The sequence below is a fragment of the Schistocerca serialis genome, chromosome 8 (assembly GCF_023864345.2).
Source record: "Schistocerca serialis cubense isolate TAMUIC-IGC-003099 chromosome 8, iqSchSeri2.2, whole genome shotgun sequence".
Lineage (NCBI taxonomy): Eukaryota > Metazoa > Arthropoda > Insecta > Orthoptera > Acrididae > Schistocerca > Schistocerca serialis.
In genome coordinates this window covers 96,069,517-96,094,125 of record NC_064645.1, presented here as the reverse complement: position 1 = coordinate 96,094,125, position 24,609 = coordinate 96,069,517, and the positions used below count along the sequence as shown (strand labels likewise).

Sequence of the window (24,609 nt, the reverse complement as noted above, 5' to 3'; positions counted from 1 at the left end):
AATGGAAGCGCATGCCAGAATCTTCGTGTTGTTGTTTTCATATGGTCTCTCTCTACTCGCGTGCACATCTGTCTGATTCGCTACGGTCAGTTGAGACTATGTTTGCTATAAAATTAACCATCTTTTTCGACATGTGTTGACTTTCTCTTACCCTTTATTCAATGGGCATTCCATGAACAGACAGATGAAGTTGGGATGAGGTGCCATTTGTCACCTGTTATGATCAGTCGTCTTCAGGATGATTTCTAGGAACGGACCCTGAAGTCGGTAGCATGAAACCTACACGTTTTTCACACATTTATACCCTCTTTTGTTATTTTACCATATTAAATCGACAAATTAAACGGCCTTTTAGAGCACCTGAACTCAGTCCACTTGAATATTCCCTCCACGTTGGAAGTGGAGAAGGATGGCTTCCTTCCCCTGCTTAATGCGTTGCTTAGAAAGATTGTTGATGGTACGTTGTGACATGCCGTACACAGGACAGAGCCTGAAAATCCATGAGCTGATTTAGCCTACGTGGAAGTCACATTTCGGAAGAATGGTTGTAGTGAAAGATGGGATGCCCAGTGCGCTATCGACCAACCGTGAACTGAGCGAGTGATGAAAATAACCATGTCATGCCAAAGTGCACGCTCTCTTTTCCTTACGGACGTAGAGTTCCAACAGAATTGGTCGTATTTTGTGTAAACACGACGTGAAATGCGTTTTTCGACCACCACCAAAGGTAAGACCCCTTTTACACAGAGCGAGGAGGCGCAATGGTTAACACACTGGACTCGCACTCGGGAGGACGACGGTTCAAACCAGCGTCCTGCCATCCTGATTTAGATTTTTCCATGATTTTCCTAAATCGTTTCAGGCAAGTGCCAGGATGGTTCCTTTGAAAGCGCACGGCCGATTTCCTTCCCCATCCTTCCCTAATCCGGGCTTGTGCTCCGTCTCTAATGAACTCGTTGTCGACGAGACGTTAAACACTAATCTCCTCTCTTTTACGTTACGTGGAGAATGGTGTTTGTTTTCCCTAACGCTGGTGTGCATCGTATCCTTTGCAGTTGTGGCACGTCGTACATTGGCCACACAATCAGGACTGTGGAGGACAGGTATACTGAGAGCGAGCCTTCCATAGACTTACAACGGCTGAGATAATCTGCCATTGCAGAACATTACGAAGCCATCAATCATCACCAACACTGAGATTCTGGCATGCACTTGAAACTATTGGGATAGCGTTATTAAGGAAGCAGTTGAGATTCAGTTAGCGGGTGATATTATAAAAAGGGATGGAGGTTTTTGATTAAAATCTGCTTCGAATCCAGCTCTAATCTGTAGTCAAACAACAGAGGGAAAGAATTAATGCTACCTCACTGTGTGTATATGTGTGCGTGTGTGCGCATGTGCGTGTGCGTCTTCCTTTCAGCATATCTCCCCCTCCCCAACCCCCCCCCCCCCCCCCCTAGCTCCCTCGGTACAGATGTTTTAAATTTCCTTGTGCACCGCTCTCTCGCTGTATTTCTGCGTCGAAAATATCCCTCTACCTCTTACATGATATTTTAATTCGCTAAGTTATCTGTGGCTTTCTTATTTTTAATAAACTTTCCAGAGTACTTTTTAGAAATGCTATCTTGAAATATTGACGCATATTCAATGTTAAATCACTTGAATATGAGATTAGCATCTCTATATAAAAACCTCGTCGCATTGCACCACTTTCAACTTGGTCTTAAAACATTCTATCCTGCGCCCATTAATTTGTTTGTTTGTGTCTCAGGTTCTAAAAATCTTACTATCAGCAGATTCTGAATGTTAATTTAGTAATAATGAGAAAACGGAAATATGAGTTCAGGTGCGCAGGGCAGAGGTGATCCCTCCATATTTCTAACAACAGAAAATGTGAACAGAAGTCGATTCAGTTGGCTCAGTTACCCACAATTAAAGTATCTGAGTCTGTTGTTCCCGCCTTACTCCATTTCGTGATGTTATGAGCAGCTACTGCATCTTTACTCAACCGAGATGTAAATTTCCAAATGAAATATGGCTCCTAGAGCTGGAAATTTTAGCCCAGTGGGACACTTCTGAGGGACCAGTTGAACAAATATGTTAGTCTAGTGTGAAGAACGAAATCAATTGCTGCTACGAGAACGCTCCTCGTGAGTGATCTTCACAAGCAAACAAAGCTTCTAGTAATGAAAAACAAAGTTTCCGGCATACACACGTTGAGGCCAAAAATGCTGTAGTGTTGCTCTGTTTATATGAATGTGTGGTGTCTGCTCTTTCGGACCTAATGTAGTTCTCGTCTGCACAGATGTGGCGGAGGGTCCGCCGGTGGTTGTGCTGCTGCGGCAGCACTGAGGAGGAGGAAGAGGACAACGTTGAGCTGGAGGAGGAGGAGAAGAACGTCCAGCTGGAGGTGGAGGGCGCCCCTCCAGACCCAGAGGCGGTCATGCAGCAGGTGAGGGTCGCCGTTGTACGCCGCTCTAGAATGTTGGCAGTGTTTGGGGGCAGCCAGACTGTACAGAAGTTTTGCCAATGTGCGGAGGCACCGAAAACACGCCACAACGCCGTGCCTAGTACGACGTAGGAAACCCTTTCGCATTCAAAATAGCTTCCAGTCGTCTCGGAATGGATAAATGCAACTCCTGTATGGTTTCAAGGGAAACTTATACAGTTTTTCCAGCAAAATAGTGGCAATTTCAGGTAATAATTATGCAAGTGGATAGCGATCATGGAAACTTTTCTCCAAAGAAGCCCACAAAGGGTCAGTAATATGGAGTCTGGTGACTGTGGTGGGCAGTGAAGATGAGACGGTTCATCCACAAAAACAGTCCTGAGCGCTGTGGGCTGTGTGTACAGGGGCCCTGTCTTTTTGGAACACAGCATCACCATTGGGGAAAAAACATTGTACCACGGACTGATCAGCGAAAATGGTCACATAATCCTTGGCCGTAATAAGAGATTGGAGAGTAACCATAGTGCCCATGGCATACCACGATATGGGTATCCAAATCATCACCAAACCTCCGCCATGTTTCACTCTTGGGACATATGCTGTGCCAGGAGTTGGAATCAATGTGAAACAAATCTCATCCAACAAAATAAATTTCTTCCATTACTCTCTAGTCCAGGTTTTCTAGATTTGGCACCATGTTGCAGGGAATCGCCAAATTGAAACCCTTCCATCAGATCGCTACAGGGTATAGCGTGACCCACCGATTGATCTTTACACCACATCAACCGTCGCTTAACACTGTCTGCAGAAATGTGATGGTTATGAGGAGCTGTTAACCATTGTATCCCATTGCTTCTAAACTCACTCCACACAGCCACTGTGTTGGCTGGGCCACTGATAGTAGTCTGGAGTGCACGAGTGATTCCTTCTGCTGATTGCAGGCGATTATTTGCAACCACCTTCCACAGAACCCGACAGCCCCGTCACTCAGTACACGAAGTCTGCCTGGTGCTGGTTTACCTGTGGATATTCTTTCATGTTTCCACTTGACGACCACTTCACCAACTCTCGACTTGGGCAGCTTTAGTCGGGTTGTAACGTCCCTAATGGATTTGACTCTGGTGGCGAGCGGAAGTGGGCACACGTGAAACAGAACAGGGGCTCAGTCCATCACGAATAGTCAACGCTCTATTGACCTGAGAAGTCTCAATAAAAATTGAGAAGAAAGTACAAACACGTATTCTTAAGAGTGATATAGTTCAGTTTTGAAAAGGCATATAACTTTTACAATTCCACAAAAATTTTCTCATGTTATATCTATTAACAGAGCTAAGGTTAGCTACTATGAAGCTAATAAACCCTTTTGTCTACAGGAGTGGGAGGAGTTCGTGCAAGAGTTCTATACAGCATATAGCAGACTGGCTGACGAACTGTCTCTAAGTTCCGCAGAGGTGAGTACCACTAAGTGTTTAGACTTCTGTCATAATTGATCGCCAAAGATTCTAACTGCATGTGTACTACTTACGGTTCACCCGTAGCAAATAAGAGTGCTATAAAATCTGTTAATCTTAAATCCAGAAGCAAAGTTAGATGTTATTTACTATGTAGCTGATAAAGTCTTTTGTCCGCAGGAACGAGAGCTGTTTCTAGACGAATGCTTTGGCATGTACTGCAGGATAATGGAGGAGCAGCTGCTGGAATCAATAAGGGTGAGTACTACACACTCTGTAGACTTTAGTCTTAACTGAAGGTTGCATATTCTAGGTAGATGCGCACTTCTTAGCTATCGTCCACAGAATATCACAGTGGTGTAGGAATTCATTTCTTCAGTCTCTAGCCCCACACTTAACCAGAAACGTTATGTGAACTGCCATTGTGGATAGTTACTTTTGAGACCTTTTCTTGTTTGTGAGGCGGTTGGGTATATACATTTCCTGATGCAACGGCTAGTGAACTTTATTGGGCTAGAGACACAGTTGTCTGGGACTATAGCTATTTGTGGTACAGAATGTTACTGCGAGGAACGAGAGGTTCGGGAGACAAAGACACTTTGTAATACAGAAGTGTATCCCGATTCAGTGCAAGCGGTTGAAGAGTTACACGTTGGGTCATGGTTTTAAAAACTGTCGAAAGATAGCGCTGTGGGAGGAGGCAAGCTGTGGTTTAACACATTCGCTGAGTGCAGAATATGTGACTAATGCTCGGCACCAGTGAACCTTACATTTTGGCCACACAGTTGCGCCAAAAACTGAGCCTTATCAGGTGTCATGAGTGTTGACGTTGTCTTGCAGGCTACGGCGGGCGCACCCCTCGCCACCACGCCCCCAGCCTGCAACACTTTGGAGGCGCCGCAGCGGAAGGGGAAGCGACGTCAGCGTCGTCGTGGCTGGCCCTCTCCTGCCCCCAGCAGCTCTTCCTCCAGCAGCGTGGAGGGTCCGCGCCGGAGGTGGAGGCCGAGTCGGCGGTGCCGCAGGAGGAAGCTGCGCGTGCGTCATCGCGGCCGGCCCACTGCCGCCCCCAGCAGCTCCTCGTCCGCCTCCGGCAGCAGCGAGGAGTTGCGGCGCGAGAGGCGGAGGCCCAGTCGCCAGCGTCGCGCCTGCGTCCGCACCAGGGGGGCCGCGCAGCTGTCGGGAATACACGGGGGCGCTCTGCGCCGTAGCTACAGACTCTGTTCACGAAGACCTTTTAAATAAACGACTCTTTGTGGTCTTTCAGGGCACTTTGTTGTTGTTCTTGTAGTTTCAAACATTGGTACACGTCACAACGATGATCGATATTGCGAATCTGTCACGAATCGTTCCGTGAGAATGCATTGTACTAAAGCCAGATCCTGCTTGAGTATTCCATGCGGAAATGTTAGCAGCAGCAACATGTTTGTAACACAGACACCCTCTGTGGCAGAGTGCCTCTTCCATTGTGGCGCAGTTCACTCATGTCCAACTTTCCCAGTTGAAGCTTGAAGGTCGGTTTCAAAAGGAACATTCTACATTTGAAAATTAGTAGGGACACTAGGACTGCCATCATGGAAACACCCCTGTGGGCAGTTCATGTCAGGCATAACTTCGTGGTCTGCCGACATCAAACTTTGCAGCTGTGACATACCGCTCCAAATGTTAGTGCAGTTGATTGCAGGATGTGTTGAGTGTGGCAAGTGTGTAATTCCTCCTGCGCGAAATGTCGGTAAAGCACTAGAACGGTCATGCTGGCCACCATCAAATACTTCTCATTTCACTTTAAGAAAAGTGTTTGGCAAAATAAAATAAATTTTCAAGATATCTGCGCTCGGCGATAGATTGTAATTCTCATCACTATTCATAACAGTGTGAAGCATCAAAATTACTTAACACATCTCGCCATATTCTGAGTTTACTGCAGTAAAAACACTGTTTTTGTTTGGTTCATTTTGGTCATACATTGCTGTGTATGGACTTTAGCTAACGTATGGAAATTGTATTAACAGACCCGCCAGGTTAGCCGAGAGCGCTAACGCCCTGCTTCCTGGACTCGGGTAGGCACTCCGGCCCCGGATTGAATCGGCCCGGCGGGTTAACGACGAGGGCCGGTATGCCGGTCAGACTGGATGTGCTTTTAGGCAGTTTTCTACACCCCGTTAGGTGACTACCAGGCTGGTCCCCACGTTCTGCCTCAGTTACACGACTCGCAGACATCTGAACACGTTCGCCCTATTCCATGGATTACACTAGTCGCAGACAGCTGGGATACACAAATTCCGTCCCAGGGGCTACGGGGTGGCGGCAGGAAGGGTATCCAGCCACCCCCTATAACTAACCTTGCCGAATCCATTCCTAACCATGCCGACCCTCGGCAACCGCGGGACAAGGCATCAGCAAAAGAAAAAAGGAGAAGATGGAAATTGTATTAACAATGAAGGCAGAAAGATAGCTACCTCAGTCCTCAACATAATAGTTTTAATGATTATGGGAGGGTAGCGCAATTCGCCCCATTCTTTCCAAAGGCAACATGAATAAACGGCATGTAATTTCCTTGGCAGTTCCAAAGTTATTTTGTTCTAGTTTCAGAACAGTTATTCTTGCAGTCCCTGCTTCTCTTGAATGTAATTGCATACACGTTCATAGATACACAAGATGTTCAGTACCATTTGTGGGCAGATTATAACAGGAAGAGTAGCAAAACCGTTACTTCTTTTGTGTTCACAAAATACAGTTGGCGTCCAACATAAATATGAGAGGACGGGAATCCGCTACTGCAGAAAGTAATTACTGTTACTGAGGTGGGTTACTAAGCAGGCTGCAACTAAACAGCTTCACCACTGGGAAAAGTGGCTATGAACGAAAATTTAAGGCAACACGGATGTGATATACTTTACAACAATTTATTGATAATTTTTATACATGACACAACCAGACTATGAAGATGAGGCCAGATTGATAAACAGTTCAATCAGATGGCTCTGAGCACTATGGGACTTAACTTCTGAGGTCATCAGTCCCCTAGAACTCAGAACTTCTTAAACCTAACTAACCTAAAGACATCACACACATCCATGCGCGAGGCAGGATTCGAACCTGCGACCGTAGCGGTCGCGTGGTCCACACTGTAGCGCCTAGAATCGCGCTGCCACCCCGGCCGGCCCATTCTATCACATATATAACTTTCAGAAATAGTTCTACTTTCTGATTAGACGGAATGATGATTATTTAAAGTAATAGAACATCTAGTGTGGTTCTGTTTCTCTTTCTTCTTTTTGCAACATTTCTGTGTTTTTGTAATCGTTATTTCATCCTCCTCGCCTGATATGACATTATGGGTGTAAATTTAGGAACATTGTTTACAGTCTATAAAAAGATGAATGTATCAGCCTGTTTGTAAAGGATAATATTCTTTCTCTTGTATAAAAGCATGCATACAGAAAAAATGAAAGCACATCGTCTCAACCTGCTGTCCCCGAAGCGTTGACATCACACCACACACATAAAATACTGTAATTGCAGCAACACTTAGAAGTTATAATCAAAACGTGCTGCCTTTTCCTGGATATTTTAGCGATTCATCACCTAACCTGTGTTTCACCTGTGGGGCCCTAATGAATGTGTTATATATGTCTATAGTTTTTAATTGTTTACCTTGGACATCGATTACACAATACCATGCTCTTAGTGTGCGCCCATATTAAAAACAAAAGTATTCCGATGCATTTACAACTACGACAGAGAGTGTATAAGCACTGGACTGAGGACCTAAGTCTAGATTATTTTATCAAAGTACTCGTCTTAGTTCTACTTACAACGATATCCAGGTCATCCGTATATTATGATGACCATCCAAGCTAGGGTAACACTATCACATCCTTCCAAATGGATGCCGAGCTTGGGAGCCGCATCTCAAATTTTTTTTAACAGACATCTGGGCTGATACTTTAATAAATATACACCGCTAAGTATGTGTGCATAGTTTTGGTGTGCAGAATACTACTAAGCTAATCGCTTGTTGTTGATGGACTCCACGCCCGCGCCCCATGGACCCTGGGGTATCCACACTACAGCACAAACAATACAGTGCAAGTTCTGTTTCACTTAGTAGATAATTTGACTGGAAGCGTTGCCACCATGGTCTTTGCCCGATTTTGATGCTACTAAAGTGAATAATCATCATTAGTAAATGGAAGTATTTGATGTTTGTTTTCACACTGCCATTCTGTGGCGCAATCTAGTGTTTGTCCTGCACTTTTATGAATACTAAAGCAGACTGATTCGGGGTCTAAACCGACATCTTCCAGAGAATTAAAGTACTAGTAAATACTGTTGTCTTGTATGGCTGTGTATACGTTCCATAAAATCAGGTCTGATAACTGCTTGTAATGCTACACTCTGTATGTCTGTAGTTTTATTTATTTAACGTTATTATTTAAGTAAAGTCTGCCGATGTTACTTCTTGTGAAACAGGACTGGGAAACTTGGTTTATTATGACATCGCAGGTACGCCTGTCAGAAACATAGTCTTATGTGTTATGCCTCCACCACGCAATGCTCATGTCAGTATGGTGTTGTAGACAAATACCTACGATTGGACATCGAATCTATAATTTCGTATAATATACATAACAGGTTTAGGATTTTCTTTGTGTGTTATGAGAAAATATTAAATTTGTTTAATAGTCTGAAACACCACGTTGGATGAACGCATCTGGGCTATATGTATCGCAACAACTACCTCTGTAGAAGTTTATTCTTCTGATTATCTAGTGCTTAGATACATATATTTCTGAACAAGTATTAGACATATATACACACATTCAGTAGCCCTTTGCCACTCGTTATAACAGTGCTAGAGACAAACACTTCTGTCGACCCTAAATATCTCTTATCTTTACACAAAATGTACGTTGGCTATTAATGTTACTTCTGAATAGACTTCTCGTGAAAAGAACGTAGCTCGATTTGAGCTCATATATTACTAGCGTGTTGACAGATCCTACTGGTACCAAATCCAGCATTATGTTACTGGATTTTAGGGAACAGTCTTCTTCTTAGAAAGGTATGTGTTACAGCAAAAAAGATCCACTGCTACGAAGTGTTGCCAGCAAGCTTATAAAATCACTTTACGGGCTATCTCCTCTGTATGAGACCCATACTAAGTTTGGTTAATAGGATGAGCAATAATTATATTCCACATCTACCATAAATGTATGATCCCTTAAACTGTCCAATAGAGTGCTGTTAGAGGAAAATATCACATGTAAAGATTACAGACATTTTCCCAAACAAGATGTCGGATCTACGGCCTTAGAAGAGAACAATAAAAAGGTTTAGTAATATCCTAGCTACAGGCTTCTACTCTTGGCTCTGATATTGACTGATTTGTGCGTTGTCATCAATGACTGTATCGTAGAAGGGATATTGTAGAGACCTAACGGTATGTGAGGGCCAAGAGAGATTCATGGTAAAGTCTTAACTTTCAGCACCTTACACCTGATGATATTATAGTATTGAGTACTAGCAGGGCTGTTGATTTACTACTAAATAATGCACTTTTGTTAATAAGATTGTATGGGTAAATCCAGCAGCTCACAGATGTCTAATAAAAATATTATAAAACAGTTTTTATTAACACATCTTCCTCTTGCTGTCACTGGTATTCACCAGGTGACAAACACAGTGAACCTTATCGAGCACCGACTCTCTCTTATACCAGCAATGGATGGTTTCTCCTCAGCTCCTCTATCTTTTCTCGATTGAGGGCAAGCATCTAAGGAGGTAGCATGAGTTATCAGGAGAAGATATATGATTGTGTTGCTAGTCGTTGAATGAACTGTTTAACTAGACTCCCTCCCCCCTTTCCCACCATTTTTCAGGTGGTGTAGGACATTTCTGGCTTTTACTTGGAGCCAATGAGATGGCTCTTCCTTGGGACTACTGACAGATGTCTTGGACAGCCGTCTCGCCACTATTCTCACGGCTGGCTGCAGGTTCGCAGTGTCAACATCGGCGCCTGCATTCCCTGGGTCGGTAGCATCGACAGAGAAACACAGCGTTTTGTGTAAAGATGGCGACGAAAGGTAAGTGCAGCCCATTTTTTCCACTGTCATTGTACGGCCCTTCTTAGATTGAATCACTTAGGTGGAAGGTTAATTGTAATAATTGGTGTTTGCAGAATACGATTATCGACTGATGATGCGCAAAATCATCAGCACTCGCATTTTATAGTAGGTACTGTGATCTTTATGAGTCTATGATTTTGTATGTAGTTTATTTTTGCTGCTCTGTGGCAATTGCTCTGTCTCATTTGTGTGATATATGAAGTCACTCATTAATAATACACAGATAATTTTTCATAGTAATTATATTTCTGTATTCTCAATTGTCGTATCTGTCTGTATGTGTCTTTACAGTTCCACGGATCAATCGACATTTGATTAATTGCGATGACAATATTTGGATTTCCTGTGGTTAATATGCAAGACTTGTAGTAAAGTTGCATATTCTGACAATATTGTAGTGTTTATTTTGTTTGGATATCATAATTACGTGACTTCAGTCGACTTGGGAGTGCTGCATGGTTGAAAATGGGGACGCCCGTGCATAAGCGTTAGTTAAGTGTGAAGGTTGGGGGAAGAGGGGGATCTTGGTTCCGATTGGTCCAAAGAGAAAGGGTCGTCGGGGGGGGGGGGGGGGGGTAGTTCTTGGTACTTAAACTGCTAGCAACGTTTAACCGGAAAGGCATCCAAAGATTTCCTCTTTTCAAATGGCTCTGAGCACTATGGGACTTAACATCTGAGGTCATCAGTCCCCTAGAACTTAGAACTACTTAAACCTAACTAACCTAAGGACGTCATACACATCCATGCCCGAGGCAGGATTCGAACCTGCGATCGTGGCGGTCGCTCTGTTCCAGACTGAAGTGCCTAGAACCTTTCGGCCGCACCGGCCGGCAGATTTACTCTGGTGAGCGTGTAGGTGCCTGCGAGTTACCACTGGTTTAGCTAAGCGATATGCCCTTTCCCTGAATCATTGAGCACCTTTTGTGCTATCCATCATGCCAGAGATGATTACACCAATAAGTATGCAACTTCCTCTACCATGCCTGAGGAAATTTTCTACCTTAGTGTTAGGCGAATACGTGGAGTTCTCTCGTTCGCGACCATGGATTTAGTAGCGGCTGCGGCCAGTCAAGGAGTTGCATATCGTGCCATGTTCTCGAATGGCTCGTTCAGCATGCGTTATCCAGCGAATGCAAGCGGGTGGGAGAAGAGTTCCTCATAATACAGGTGTTTATTTATAGCAGTCTTTGATATTGCCACCAACGTGTTGCGATCGCTTTGCCATTATTACCGCGGGCGGTAGACGCCTTAGTCAGGACTGATATAGCAGCAATGTCTTATGGGTTAGTCACCAAGCAGGGGAGGATTATGCCTATTATAATGGTTTGGGTATATGTCAGTATTGACTGCTACATCCCACTTGTCAGATTTAGAGGGGTGGGCTATCCCGCAGGTGACATGCTTTTCACTGCGGTGGTCAGCTCTGTCTCTAGGTATGTATTTTTTATAGCTCTGTGTTGCACACAGAATCTTTGATTGGAGTCATCAGAAGTTTACTACGACGTCACACAATGGAGTTACGTAGTACGGTATTTCTTTTACAAACAATATCTTTTTCAGAAATCGGTAGCTGTTATGGAATTTGCTTTGATGTAATTTATATAATTTTACGTCATTATTTCTACCAATGTGTTCGTCTTTAATACATCTACACCTACATCTACATGGATACTCTGCAAACTACACTTAAGTGCCTGCCAGAGCTTCATCGTGCGGTTCTAGCGCTGCAGTCCGGAACCGCGGTGCTGCTACGGTCGCAGGTTCGAATCCTGCCTCGCGCGTGGATGTGTGTGATGTCCTTAGGTTAGTTAGGTTTAAGTAGTTCTAAGTTCTAGGGGACTGATGACCTAAGATGTTAAGTTCCATAGTGCTCAGAGCCATTTGAACCATCTTCACAATAATTCTCTATTATTCCAATCTCGAAAAGCACTCGGAATAAATAAACTCCTATATCTTACTGTGGCACGTATGATTTCCCTTATTTTATTATGATTACCGTTTCTCCCTACGTCGGTCGGTGTCAACAAAATATTTTCGCATTCGGGGGAGAAAGTTGGTGATTGAAATTTCGTGAGAAGATTTCGCCGCAACGAAAATCGCATTTGTTTTACTGATTCCACCCCAAATACTGTACCATGTCAGTAGCACTCTTTCTGCTATTTCTCCATAATACAAAACGTGCTGCTCTTCTCTGAATTTTCCATATGTACTCCGTCAGTGCTATCTGGTAAGGATGCCACACGGCGCAGCAGTACTACAAAAGACGACGGAGAAGCGTAATGTGGGCAGTCTCTTATTTACATTTTATATGTATTCTGCCAATAAAACCAAGTCTTTGGTTTGCATGCCCGTCAATATTTTCTATGTGTTCTTTCCAATTTAAGTTGTTGGTAATCGTAATTCCTAGGTATTTAGTTGAATTTACGGCCTGTAAATTTCATTGATTTATCGTGTAACCGAAGTTTAAAGGTTTCCTTCTAGCACTCATGTGGGTGACCTCAGACTTTTTGTTATTCAGGGACAATTGCCAGTTCCTGCACCATACAGATATCTTTTCTAAATCGTTTTGCATTTTTTTTAATCTTCTGATGATTTTATCAGCCGATAAACGACAGCGTCATCTACAATAAACCTTATACAGCTGCTCAGATTGTCTCCTATATCGTTTGTATAGATAAGGAACAACAAAGGGCCTATATTACTACCTTTAGGAACGTCATAAATCACTTGTGTTTTACTCGATGACTTTACGTCAATTAGCAAGAACTGTGACCTCTCCGACAGGAGATCACGAATCCAGTCACATAACTGAGACGATATTCCATAAACACACAATTTCACTAAGAGCCGCTTGTTTGATACACTGTCAAAAGCCTTCCGGAAATCCAGAAATACGGAATCAGTTTCAAACCCCTCGTCAATAGAACTCAACATTTCGTTGAGTAAAGAGTTAGTTGCCTTTTAAAAGAATGATGTTTTCCAAATCCGTGTTGATTGTGTGCCAGTAGACCGTTCTATTCGAGGCAATTCATAATTTTCTAACACAATATATGTTCCAAAATCCTACTGCATATCGACGGTAGTGATAGAGGGCTGTAATTTAGGGAATTACCTCTACTGGCATTTTTGAACGTTGGTGTGATCTCTGCAACTTTGCACTCTTTGGGTATGTATCTTTCGTCGGCCGAGCGGTTGTATTTACTGTTAAGTATTGACCTATTGCATCTCCATAATCTAAAAGGAACCTATTGGATATACAGTCTGGACCGGAAAACTTGCTTTTATTAAATGGTTTAAGCTGCTTCACTACTCTGAGGCTATCTACTTTTAAGTCACTGATGTTGGCATGGCAGCTGTTCTTAATTCGAGACTCGAATATTTACTTCGTCTTCTTTAGTGAAGCAATTTCGGAAGGCAGTGTATAGTAACTCTGCTTTAGCAGCACTGTCATCGATAGTATTTCCATTGCTATCGTTCAGAGAAGGCACTGAATCTGTCCTGCCGCTAGCATACTTTACACACGAACAGAATCTCTTTGGATTTTCTGCATGGTTTCGAGACAAAGTTTCGTTGTGGAAACTATTATAAGCATCTCGCATTGAACTCCGCGATAAATTTCGAACTTCTGTAAAAGATAGCCCATCTTGGAGATTTTACATTCATTTAAATTTGCTTTTTCCGTTCCCAAATTTAAACGAAAGAAATATATACACTATGATGTCACACATACAAACACACACACTCACAAATTAGTAATGGAATGGGGGCTTAGTAATGATATATAAGTTGGTACCATGGTACATTGTGACGACCGTTCTGAAAATACGTAAAATTGAGCAAAATACGAAAAAACAAAAGAAATTTGTAAAACTGTGGAAGAATAAGAGTACATACGTAGCTGCCAATGTGTGGTCTCTGCTGATGCCTTCAATGATGTAATGTTAAACTGTTATTTGTGTTTGTTCCTTTTATCTGCAATCTGATGGTTTTTCTTTTTTTCTGTAGCAGATCTGATGAGCGTGTATGAGCTTGATCTTGCACCTGCAGCAACAACTCCGCAATCTGACATCATGATGGTACATTCATCACTCCAGCCAAGTCCGTCGATGCTGTATTCACCGTGCCTACAAACCCCTGCCTGGCTCATCATGCCGGCCGAAGTGGCCGTGCGGTTAAAGGCGCTGCAGTCTGGAACCGCAAGACCGCTACGGCGCAGGTTCGAATCCTGCCTTGGGCATGGATGTTTGTGATGTCCTTAGATTAGTTAGGTTTAACTAGTTCTAAGTTCTAGGGGACTAATGACCTCAGCAGTTGAGTCCCATAGTGCTCAGAGCCAACCAACCCTGGCTCATCATATTCACTGTGGTAGAGGCTGATGATAGCAGCTCATTTGCCAACACAGCCACGGTCAGCACCTTGGACCGTCTGACAATCCTCATGGATCTCCGTTACTCGGTGCTCTTGATGATAATATCGTGTTGGATGTTGAGCTGCAGGATAAGATATTACAAGTCATCATGGAAAATAATGACGTGGTGAGAGGCTTTTGGACTTATTTGAACACTGCTTATTTTGAAAGTAAATAGAACATTCACAAACATCTGGATACTACTTTCATTACACGTGATACATTCCAGTATTTTTTTCTTTCTTTACAGGTCACATGGAGGCCATATGCACCTACAATTACTCTGCCACGTGAACTCCTGATGATGAGTATGTCACCACAGCCTCAAACACCGCCACATCCAGGTCCATCACAACCAGTGTGGAACAGGCTGATGACACGAGCTTGTTTGCCAAGACGCCACACCCTCCACGGCCTGGTCCATCTCACAATCGTCATGGACTTTCATGGCATCAGGCATTGCCTCGAAATCACTCTGGGCCTAGCAGCAGCAGCACCCCTGCCCGGTCTGTTACGGATATCCAAGTAAGTCCTGTAGCTGTACTGGACTACTCTGTGGTTCATGATGGTTTCAGGGTGAGGATCTCACAAGCTCGTACTGACAAAACGAATTCTGAATACAAAGCTCTTACATATTTTCACGATGCCTGTCAATGCCTTTTGGAGAGGGTACTCACTGAAATCGTTAATGACCCACAATATCCTGCCACTCCAGTATTTAGGAGTAACTATCAAAGGGTCCTTAAGTGGAATGACCACAAAAACAAATAGTAGGAAAAGCAGATGTCGCACAGAGTTTCGTGGGAAGAATTTTCAGGAAAAGTAACTCATCCGAGGTGGGAGTGGCTTATAAGGCGTTTGTTCGCCCGATTCTTGGGCATTTTTCACCAATTTGGGATTCCTACCAGGTACAACTGACAGAGTAGATAGAGAAGATGCAATGAAGAGCGGCGCGTTGCGTCACGGTATCGTTTACTCGACGTGAGAGTGTTTCTGAGATGCTCAGAAAACTCTCCTGGAGCGGGCCGGTGTGGCCAAGCGGTTCTAGGCGCTTCAGTCTGGAACCGCGCGATCGCTACGGTCGCAGGTTCGAATCCATTCTCGGGCATGGACGTGTGTTATGTCCTTAGGTTAGTTAGGTTTAAGTAGTTCTAAGTTCTAGGGGACTGATGACCTCAGATGTTAAGTCCAATAGTGCTCAGAGCCATTTGGACCAAACTCCCCTGGCCGCCGTTGCAAGAATCGCGTTATGCTTCACAGAGAGGTTAACTACTGAAATTTCGAGAGAGTACTCTGGGAAGAGTCAGACATCATATTACTTCCTCCAGCATACATCTCACGTAATGACCTTGACGAGAAAATTCGAGAATTAGAGCCAATACAGAGGCTTACCGACAACTGTTCCTCAAACGCGCCATTCGCCAGTGGAACAAGGTACGAGTTAGTGGTAACAGAGGTACCCTGTGCCACACATCATTTGGTTGCTGGCAGAGTATAATGTCGGTGCAGATTAAGTGCAAAGCAGTCCTGTACTGTGAGCTGATCCAACAGCGGAAAGAGATCAGAAATGCTGGTGAGGTGAAAAGCATCGCAAAAATCTGGAGGAGAACTGGTTGATATCGTGAGCTAATTCAATCACAGAGTGATCTGGAGCTTTGTGCAAGTGTCATATTTCGCTGTTTTTCCGAAACACAGGAAAGTGAGTCTTGTAAAGGACTCAGGTGTATACTCCACCTTGACGTGTACATACAGGCCTACGATCTGTTTAGTGGCAGGTCCAGTTTCGTCCCTCTTCCGAAAGATATTGTTGCTATAAAAAAGCATATGTTAATGCCCAGAATCTAGATCACAGTGATGAATGTTGCATCAAGTGGCCACTTGTGGGTAGCGAAAGAAATTTCCCTGCAAGGGCAGTCCTTCCTAGTACTCACAAAATTCCAGTGCCTGCGGGCACTGTGATTGCAGAAACATGTCATTCGCCATAAAACTCCAGGACGTACCAAAATTCGAGAGGTGGAACCTAGATGTTTCAGTTCATGTTCTCAACTTCGATGTTGATAATAGTAAGCCAGAAGAAGAAGATGACCATGAGCACACTGTACAGAACAAAGAAGTCAAGCATAAATTAGTTGGATCGCTCTAAATTTCACAAATTAACCGGTGAGCGCCCCAAACACCTAGATCTGTTGCTTTTCTCCAAGGGTGAGAAGCAACACTACATATGGAATAGAAATATTTCCTGCCTATTTTCCTCTCTGTTGAGTAAAGACTGACAAAAACGACATTTCTGCCATAGATGTCTCAACTTTTTTACAACGACTGAGTATCTTGAAGGGCACCTGACTGATTGCTCGAATCAGATACTGGCATGTGCAGAAATTCCTACGGAGGATCTACATCTACATCTACATCCATACTCCGCAAGCCACCTGACGATGTGTGGAGGAGGGCACCTTGAGTACCTCTATCGGTTCTCCCTTCTATTCCAGTCTCGTATTGTTCGTGGAAAGAAGGGTTGTCGGTATGCCTCTGTGTGGGCTCTAATCTCACTGATTTTATCCTCATGGTCTCTTCGCGAGGTATACGTTGGAGGGAGTAATATACTGATTGACTCTTCGGTGAAGGTATGTTCTCAAAACTTCAACAAAAGCCCGTACCGAGCTACTGAGCGTCTCTCCTGCAGAGTCTTCCACTGGAGTTTATCTATCATCTCCGTAACGCTTTCGCGATTACTAAATGATCCTGTAACGAAGCGCGCTGATCTCCGTTGGATCTTCTCTATCTCTTCTATCAACCCTAACGGGTAGGGATCCCACACTGCTGAGCAGTATTCAAGCAGTGGGCGAACAAACCTACTGTAACCTACTTCCTTTGTTTTCGGATTGCATTTCCTTTGGATTCTTCCAATGAATCTCAGTCTGGCATCTGCTTTACCGGCGATCAACTTTATATGACCATTCGATTTTAAATCACTGAATGATAAGGGATCTTTCTTTCTATGTATTCGCAGCACATTAGACTTGCCTACATTCAGCTTCAGTTGCCATTCCCTGCACCATGCGTCAATTCGCTGCAGATCCTCCTGCATTTCAGTACAATTTTCCATTGTTACAACCTCTCGATATACCACAGCATCAACCGCAAAAAGCCTCAGTGAAATTCGGATGTCATCCACAAGGTCATTTATGTATATTGTGAATAGCAACGGTCCTACGACACTCCCCTGCGGCACACCTGAAATCACTCTTACTTCGGAAGACTTCTCTCCATTGAGAATGACATGCTACGTTCTGTTATCTAGGAACTCTTCAATCCAATCACATAACTGGTCTGATAGTCCATATGCTCTTACTTTGTTCATTAAACGACTGTGGGTAACTGTATCAGACGCCTTGCGGAAGTCAAGAAACACGGCATCTATCTGTGAACCCGTGTCTATGGCCCTCTGAGTCTCGTGGATGAATAGCGCGAGCTGGGTTTCACACGATCGTCTTTTTCGAAACCCATGCTGATTCCTGCAGAGTAGATTTCTAGTCTCAAGAAAAGTCATTATACTCGAACATAACACGTGTTCCAAAATTCTACAACTGATCGACGTTAGAGATATAGGTCTATAGTTCTGCACATCTGTTGGACATCCCTTCTTGAAAACGGGGATGACCTGTGCCCTTTTCCAATCCTTTGGAACGCTACGTTCTTCTGGAGACCTACGGTACAGTGCTGCAAGAAGGGGGGCAAGTTCCTTCGCGTACTCTGTGTAAAATCGAACTGGTATCCCATCAGGTCCAGTGGCCTATCCTCTTTTGAGCGATTTTAATTGTTTCTCTATCCCTCTGTCGTCTATTTCGATATCTACCATTTTGTCACCGGTGCGACAATCTAGAGAAGGAACTGCAGTGCAGTGTTCCTCTGTGAAACAGCTTTGGAAAAAGACATTTAGTATTTCGGCCTTTAGTCTGTCATCCTCTGTTTCAGTACCATTTGGGGCACAGAGTGTCTGGACATTTTGTTTTGATCCACCTACCGCTTTGACATAAGACCAAAATTTCTTATGATTTTCTGCCAAGTCAGTACATAGAACTTTACTTTCGAATTCATTGAGCGACTCTCGCATAGCCCTCCTCACACTACATTTCGCTTCGCGTAATTTTTGTTTGTCTGCAAGACAAAGACTCACCACCAGGAACAACCTTCATTCTTAATGTATGCAGACACTGAGCGTCTCTGAGCTTCTGCGGTGTGTCCTGAAGGTGATCCTAATGCCTGTCACATATAGAACGGCACATACTGTGTGTGGCAGTGTATATCGCTGTATACTCTTATGACAGAAGTCACAAGAAATTCGAATTAGTAGTCAGGGAGAATCGTGAGAGTGGTTGCTTTCTGAGCTCAAAAAAGTTACGTTGGAGGTTCATGGAGTTTATTGTGAGAACACAGCCATGACCAATTTGCAGGAGAATGGAGCCCTATATGAACAGGCAGTTATTATGGGCTGCCATTGAATAGAAAGGCAGAAAATCCACATAGAGGCAGTTGTCATCTTACATGCAAGTTCCATGTCACAGTCCACAATGCATGCAGGTTGGCAAGAAGCATGGACAGAGGACCAGAAACAGAAATACAGCGAGCGAATGAGGGATGTTTGGGCAGCAGGGAAGGCAGCAAAAGGAATTTTCCATGTAGTTCAGTCCATCTGCGCTCTTGGAGGGCAAAACACCGATAATAATAATAATAATAATTATAATATATTAATGAGTCGCAGGCAAAGGGCGACATACAAAACAATCAGTCTTCTTCGGAATAGACAACCACTAGTAACGCTTCTGGTTCTAGTGACCGCTACTGTCAACAGTCTGTCAACTGAACTGCAGTGACTGCTGAGCTCTAACTAACCTACGTAGAGATTGCTAATGACAAAGGCTAAGATGCATCGGCTAACGAAGTGGCTAACGTTGAAGCCGCTATCGAAGTTGGCCGCCATCAGTAGGGCGCGCCGCATATGTCGTCTGCACATAGGGGCCTCTGCTGTCGCGTTGTCGTCCTGGAGGGAGTTCGGTCAACGTGCGATTGATGAGTTATTCTCACAGCCGTCTCTTTTCTGCAGTTTCCGACTGCCGTGCCGGTACTGACTTTACGCCGTAATATTCCTCTCCACCAAAGCAACGGAATGTCGTCGAATATGGAGTGCGACAATGGGGGGGGCGGGGGGTGGCGGAGGCATGTGAGTGGACGCTCTGATGGACCCCGGAAGCTGTGGTTGCAGCAGACATCAGACTTCCAATCGTACCGCGCCATCCGACTTTCGGGCTGGTGGAAGCATTCCCTAGAAAACGTCCAGAAGGCTACACGTCCACCTCCTCAGGCCCATACCAAGATGTAGGCGTCGCCTGCTGTGGGGTGGGCGTGTCCAGCTGCATCGTTAGGCCGAGAGGAGGCGGAGGAGGCGAAGGTGGCCGCGCTGTCCTTCCGATCTGTGAATCTGTGGGAAGACACACAGAAGGGTCACCGTGCACATGACAGTGGCGAAATTGATTGTGATGTCGGCGCTGCAAGCCGTCTGGACCTGCAATGGGATACATGCAAGCGCGAAGACGACGGACGAATTCGCCTCGTTCACACCTCCTGCTGCCTCTAAAAACCCTGTAAAACACAATATCATGAGGTGCAAAGCGATACTTGTGGCCTTCCTCCGGCGCCGGATGCTCAGGAGTGGGGCCGGATAGCATTTTCGCCACCGATTATCCATCTCGTGGGTGCGAACGATAGGAAGCGAGAAACAGTTCCAATGCTTGATCCCTGGTGTGTGCAGAGTGAAGCTTGGCCATCTGCTGATTGAAGGATCGGGCAAAACGTTCCGGTTCGCATCTGACTGTGGATGGAACGGTGCACTAGTTCACAGAATGTTTCAAATTCATTTGACATGAACTGAGGGCCGTTGTTCAACACTATGACTTCAGGCAAACCTTCGAGGCAAAAAATAAAGGACAACGCCTGATCTGTGCTACGTGACATTGTCGAGTTCATTGGCATAGCAACAAGAAACTTGCTGTAAGTGCCTACCACAATCAACCAACAAATGTTCCAAAACCGATCAGCAAAGTCAATGTGCACCGTTGCCATGGTGATTGCGACTTGGGCCAACCAGAGACTTTTTGTGGCGGAGGGGACTGATTTTTCGTACATGCGTGGCACTTGGACGTCATCTGTTCTATTTGGGTGTCCATACCCTGCAAAGTACAGTGTCGAGGCGCTAATTGTTTCGTACCAAAAATTCCCCAGTGTCCTTGGTAAAGTAACTGCTACACTTCTTTATGCAAAGCTTTAGGGATCAACACACGTGAATATCCATTATCATTTAGTACAAGAATCACACGTTGGTGTATAGCGAGGCTATGTCGATGTGCAAAGTATCGGCACAATACAGCGTTCTTTATGCTATGCAATGAGCGAGGCCAAGATTGGCGATTGTATTTTATCAACATGTTCAACTCTGAATCAGCTTCCGTGGCTTGTGTAATTTTCCTATAGTTCAGACGAAAGGATTGAAGTAATTCAGAATCCTGAGCATCGATGTGACAACAAGATGCAGCAGAAGAGTCAAACTCTGTATCAGGGTGAATTGGAAGACGTGAAAGTGCATCCATATTATCATATTGAGCCATCGGACGATACATAATGTCGTAATGGTATTGAGACAACAACAAAGCCCATCTTTGCAATTTCTTGGGTTTTCATACAAGAACCGTCTTCATGGGATGAAATAGGGACTGCAATGGCTTGTGATCCGTTACTATGTAGAATTTTCTGATATATAATTAGTGGTGAAATTGGATGAAATCATACACGATAGCCAGTGCCTCTTTCTCTATTTGTGAATAGTTACACTGAGCTTGGGACAACACTTTACAGGCGAAAGCAATAGGCCTGTCTTTATCACCAAATCTGTGCGAAAGCGCTGCACCTATTCCGTAATAGGAAGCATAAACATTCAACATAACTTAATTGTCAGGATCGAAGTGAACCAAGCATCGATCACTGAGCAATGTGTCTTTAAGTTTTTGTAAACCCTCTTGGCACTCATGTGTCCAAACAAATGGGACGTTCTTCCGGCGCAAACGATGCAGTGGAGCTGCGATTTGTGCAGCACTCAGTATGAACCGAATATAATAGTTCATTTTCCCTAAGACTGACTGCAATACTGTGACATTGCGAGGATCTGATAAATCTCGTATGGCTAACAAATGCGAATGAAAAGAATGCACACCTTGACTGTTGATGTCATGAGCATGATACTCCAACTCAGGTTTAAAAAAATCACATTTGTCCAGTCTACCCTTCAGTCCTGCATCAGGTAACACGCGGAACAAAGCACGCAAATTAGCAACGTGTTCTGCAGGTGTACGACCTGTACGACAATATCGTCCAAATAGTTTCAACAGTTTGGTACTTGAGCAGTCAGCTGTTCCAAATGCTGTTGGAAAATGGCGGGTGTTGAAGCGCTGCCAAAAGGCCAACGTAAATATTTGAACAAGTCAAAACGAGTATTCACAACATATACGGTTTGAGAGTCTTCATCTAGTGGTACCTGAAAATATGCGTCGCGCAAATCAGTTTTTGAAAAGTAGTGACAAGCACCTAATCTGTCCATGAGATCCTCTGGACGTGGCAATCGATAAGTATCAATCACACTTCGTGGGTTGACTGTAGACTTCAAGTCAACACAGAGGCAAATGCGACCTGAAGGTTTGTGGAACAAAACCAGTGGACTTGCCCATTGACTAGATTGTATGAGCGCACTCGAGCCATTCCTCTTCTATTTCGTTAAACTGGCGAAAAGGCGATATGGTACTTGGAGCTACAGTTGTTGCACGTTGATTGGGTGGTTGCGCTGTATTTGTTGCTTCGTTGGCCAGTAACTGCTGCACAGTGTTTAGAAGGGTTGCAGTCTGCTGCATCTGAAAGTGAAACATGTGTGTGAGCTGCGTTGAATCTATTGCTTGAAGCTGAGGCACGTGAGCAGGGGATGGGAGAGGTGGGTTGCTGATTCAGGAATACGCAAGTGCAATAAACAGACAATGCAAGGAATAAAATTAAGCACACAAGCAAAGAAAATTTCTGCAACGCCCACGTGAGAACACTGAGTATAAAAAACACTATAAGAGATACTGATAAAACACGTAAACACACCCCTGATATGAAAAGACAGGGTAGAATTATGACGCCAGCGAAACACAAAATCCCACGACAATACAAAGCAGAGACAATTTGTGGCAGATTGTGGCTGTGGGTTCGAAGCGTTAACAGGTCGTCGCTATGTTATTGCTCCTATATCGTCCGCACCATGTAATTCATACATCTCGTCGCCATGTTATTGTGTTTAAGAATTCTGCATGCTCAGTTCACTAGACAAACAATCAAACAACTCCTATTAATGAAAACGAGACAAATACAATACTTGACTCTGATCTGAGAATTCTTGTAGTCCTTCAGACATGATCATCCACAAGTGCAATTACACAGACATGTCGCAAGGAAAGTCTTATTAAGAATAGACGAACACAAGTAACGATTCTGGTTCTAGCGACCGCTACTATCAACAATCTGTCAAGTGAACTGCAGCGACTGCTGATCTCTAACTCAGCTTATGTCGTCTGCACCTAGGGGCCGGTGCTGTTGCGTTGTCGTCCTGGAGGAGGTATATGCTTAAAAGAAGACAGTAAACCTGAAAAGGCGTCGCCGATTTTGATTCGTTGACAGCTATCTGTACGATCGACTGAATGCCAGAACCAGCGGCCGCACTGCCGCTAGTGGAGCCTACACCACGTACTTGTATGGTTCTTTCAGCATGGGCTGAGAGCTGGTATCTCAGAACCCCTTGTGCTGTTCATTTGTAAACGTAAACATTTCATGTACTGTATATGCACTTTTGCAACAACAAATGCTGAGTGAATTGGAAACCTCTAAAAGGATACTGTTTTTATCCAGCAGTATATATATATATATATATATATATATATATATATATATATATATATATATATATATTTAAGGGAACAATTTACAACATCTGAGCTTGTACGTAGCGTGTAGAGAGTCGTTTTTCCCTCGCTCTGTATGCGAGTGAACCATAAGTAAAGGACTACTTGTGGTACGAGGTATCCTTCGCCATGCACCTTATGATACTTAGCGAATGATAAATGTAGATATAGATGTATACATACCACCTTAGTCACTTGGACAGGATAACAAGTGAAAAAAGTGATACCAAACAAATAAAAATAATAATTAAATTTTGAAACTAAAAACGATATATAACTTATAGTCTTATGAATAAAATATTATTTACTTAATTGTTTAGCAACTAAGTGTCCGTTTCAGGCTTTCTCTGATACACTCAGGCAAGCGTATTGCGTCAGTGTGTTGCTTGTAATGGGAAGTTGCAAAATTTAGTTTTGAGGTAATTTTAAATAGCTCAGAAAATTATTTCGAGTGTAGGACTAAACATCGTACAGCTATTGTAATTTTGAAAGGCTACATCAAGCTTCATGGCCATTGATGTGCATGAAATCACTTTAATTCCCAGTTTAGTATGTGAATTTTACGATTAGCATTGCGTAAATGTGCGACTGGGCTTGATGCCTGTGAATACAGAGATGACTGTTGGCAATGTATTTAGTGTGTGAACACCTCTCTTTACGGCAAATGACCACTGAGAGCAAGCAGATGAATCTTACAGCGGCGTATTCATCACTGCATATCGCTATGGATCATCTTCAGTGCGCTCAGTTCCAAAAATGGTTCAAATGGCTCTGAGCACTATGTGACTTAACTACTGAGGTCATCAGTCCCCTAGAACTTAGAACTACTTAAACCTAACTAACCTAAGGACATCACACACATCCAGTCCCGAGGCAGGATTCGAACCTGCGACCGTAGCGGTCGCGCGGTCGCAGACTGTAGCGCCTAGAACCGCTCGGTAACCTCAAGTACAATAATTTTTTGTATGACCATCCTTGTTGCTGGAGATCGTTGTAGTCGAAGACAAATACAGAAACAGCATCATACTTATATTGAAGCTGATCGTTGCTATTGTACTCCATACAGGAATCTCTGACTAACTGAAGTAATTATTCTACTATTATTGGCGTATCTATTTCTGATGTACACAAATGT

At 43.8% G+C, this 24,609-nt stretch overlaps 1 long non-coding RNA gene across 3 annotated transcripts in view; it reads left to right on the top strand.

The window, feature by feature from the left end:
- Positions 1–24,609, top strand: part of LOC126416510 (uncharacterized) — a 101,998-nt gene that overhangs the window by 16,359 nt on the left and 61,030 nt on the right. For all 3 annotated transcript variants that reach the window (XR_007575474.1, XR_007575473.1, XR_007575475.1), the window contains exon 2: positions 2,306–2,410. This is a non-coding gene — a long non-coding RNA (uncharacterized LOC126416510). The remainder of the gene's footprint in view (positions 1–2,305; positions 2,411–24,609) is intronic.